Genomic DNA, 2770 nt, shown 5'->3' with positions numbered 1-2770 from the left:
AAAAAAAAAAAAAAAACAAGCCGTGAGTTGAGAAACACTGAATATACTTGAGAATCCATGAATCTCTTTTAATAGTGCTAATAAATAGATATACTTATTTTATGTATATCAAAAATAGATGGGATATACATAGTGTGGAAAGGGTATAGGAGAATGAAGCAACTGATTGTGTTGCTGTAAAGATGAGGCAATCAACAGTCTGTCTATGAACTCAGTTTGGCATGCATACATCTATCCTGAGCTACAACTACTAATGCCCCAGCATGATCCTAGTTATTTTCCCCACGTGGTTTCCCAGCTGCCTATAAACAGACCAACCATTCACATGGTACATAGAGAGCTACAGTGGGATTCTGGTACCCGAAATGGACCTATCTCAGATCTTAGTTTAAGACATCATCCCTGCACAGTGAAGACACTCATCCTAGCAACCAAGAAGGCCCTCATTTAGTTCCAGTAATGGAATGCACTTGGACCTGATAACACCCAAGGCCATGCTTCTGTCAGCAGGTCCACAAAAACCACACTTGATGTCAAAGTGATCTTTGTTTGGTCTGCCCACCCATCTACATTCGATCCATGTCGTTCTAGAAAAATCTTTCAGATCCCTATCCTTATTGTTCTTTACTTACCTTCATCTCTCTTTCAGGAAACAAAAAAAAGTCCTGCGGTCAAAACAAGGGGTTCCCCCAAAGTCCCCAAATACCGCAGATAATTGGTGTTGATGTTCCTGGTTCTCCACATTCTTGTGATAAATATTCCTTAGAGGATAATGTAGGCAAGAGTGAAAAATGAGAATAAATGGGAATTTTGTTACACCCCAAAGGTAGGACTTAGGAGTTTACTATTCCATAAGCCACGGCCAGGACTTGAGTTTGACATGGTAATAAAACTCTACTGGACTTGCTTTAGAGAAATGTGACTACCTTGGAATGTGGAAAATGGGCTCTTATTCATCATGTAGGTGCATCTTGCTTGCTCTTTCAGTATAGGTGAGATAATATCTGGAGGCCACTCACCTGACAGAGCTCTAGACCTGTCAATGGCAATGTCTCACTTCTCTGGATGACTGCCTCCCCACACTGAGGCAAACCAACCAATTGTACTGGCCGGTTCTGTGTGTCAACTTGACACAAGCTGGAGTTATCACAGAGAAAGGAGCCTCCCTTGAGGAAATGCCTCCATGAGATCCAGCTGTAAGGCATTTTCTCAAGTAGTGATCAAGGTAGGAGGGCCCATTGTGGGTGGTAGTCCTGGGTTCTGTAAGAAAGCAGGTTGAGCAAGCCAGGGGAAGCAAGAAGCAGCATTCCTGCATGGCTTCTGCATCAGCTCTTGCCTCCAAGTTCCTGCTCTTTGTAAGTTCCTGTCTTGACCTCCTTTGGTGATGAATAGCAATATGGAAGTGTATGTTGAATAAACCCTTTCCTCCCCAACTTGCTTCTTGGTCATGATGTTTTGTGCAGGAATACAAACCCTGACTAAGAAAGCATTGTTAATGAACTTTGATAAAATATACCAATCCATGTCAATATTGTGATTTGAAGAACTGAAAACCCCTTGGGAGTCCTTGGTTCAGGTGAGATGTGTCAGCTAGCCATCTCTACCCATGAGGGGGGACCTGCCAGCTGGTAAGCACATGCCACTGCTTAGTCTGCTTTCTAGCAAGATGGCTCTCAGGATAACAGGCCACAAACTTCCTGTCGGCCAGCCAACTGCTTAATGGAGTTCTTCCCCCGTGGCTACTTTCTTGTCCAATGACTAGCCTCCATCATGAGATGAGCAGATGACCACATCTGCCAGCACAGATATCCTGGAGTCCTACTGTATTTAGAGACATGTTCTTTTCTTTTGCCTTCACATTATAATTGGAACATTATTGTTTCTTGTCTGTTTTTCTATTTGAGAAATACTTTTTTTTTTTTTCAGATAGGGTCTCATGTAGCCAGGCTGGCCTTAAACTTGCTATGTAGCCAAGGCTGGCCTTGAACTTCTGACCCTCCTGCCCCTCCTTCCATAGTGCTGGGATGACAGGTGTGCCCCACTGTGCCTTATTTTAGGGACCAAACCCTGGGGACTCTCAACTAACTGAGCTATAACCCCACCCCATCATTGTTTTTGTTTTGTTTTGTTTTGTTTTGTTTTCTGATTCTGTGAGTAGACTATATTAACTTTGTCTCACTTCAAGGATAGATGAGGATACATAACAAAGCTTACCACAAAGACATGGTAGGTCTGAAAAGTTGTGTCTTACAGGGTGCCTTCTAGCTCAGGCTAGAAGTGCTTGAGAGGCTCAGTCTCAAGAGACAGAAGGTAGTACCTTCTGACAGGGTGACAAGGTTTGTATGTAAGACATGACCCAGCAGGAATCTAGTCTCCACTACTGGGCTGACCATTCCTTGCAGACAAGAGAGTAGAAGCAGCCATGAGGCCCACCATAACCTTCTTTCTAGAACCTTCATCCCCACCCCAGTGAGGGTGAGCCTCTTGTGACTTCTGGTCATAGTTGGGGCCGCAGGATGAGCCTAGGGAATACCAGAAGTTCTTTGGTTTTCCGGAAACTCAATCATATCTCAGCAGGATGTTAATCAGTAACAGTCCCAGAGGGCCCACACTTTGGAATAACAAATATTTACTGAAGGCTTTGAGCTGCAGAGCTCACACTTGCCTCTTTACTCTGAATGATCTCAGCACTAGAGGTCCAGGACTGGTAAGTGGTGGTGGATGGCAGGGGGCCCTCCAGAGTGCCTAACAGGGAGACAGACGTGGGGGA

Source organism: Mastomys coucha, unplaced genomic scaffold, assembly GCF_008632895.1.
Source record: "Mastomys coucha isolate ucsf_1 unplaced genomic scaffold, UCSF_Mcou_1 pScaffold6, whole genome shotgun sequence".
Classification (NCBI taxonomy): domain Eukaryota; kingdom Metazoa; phylum Chordata; class Mammalia; order Rodentia; family Muridae; genus Mastomys; species Mastomys coucha.
This window is presented reverse-complemented; position numbering follows the sequence as displayed.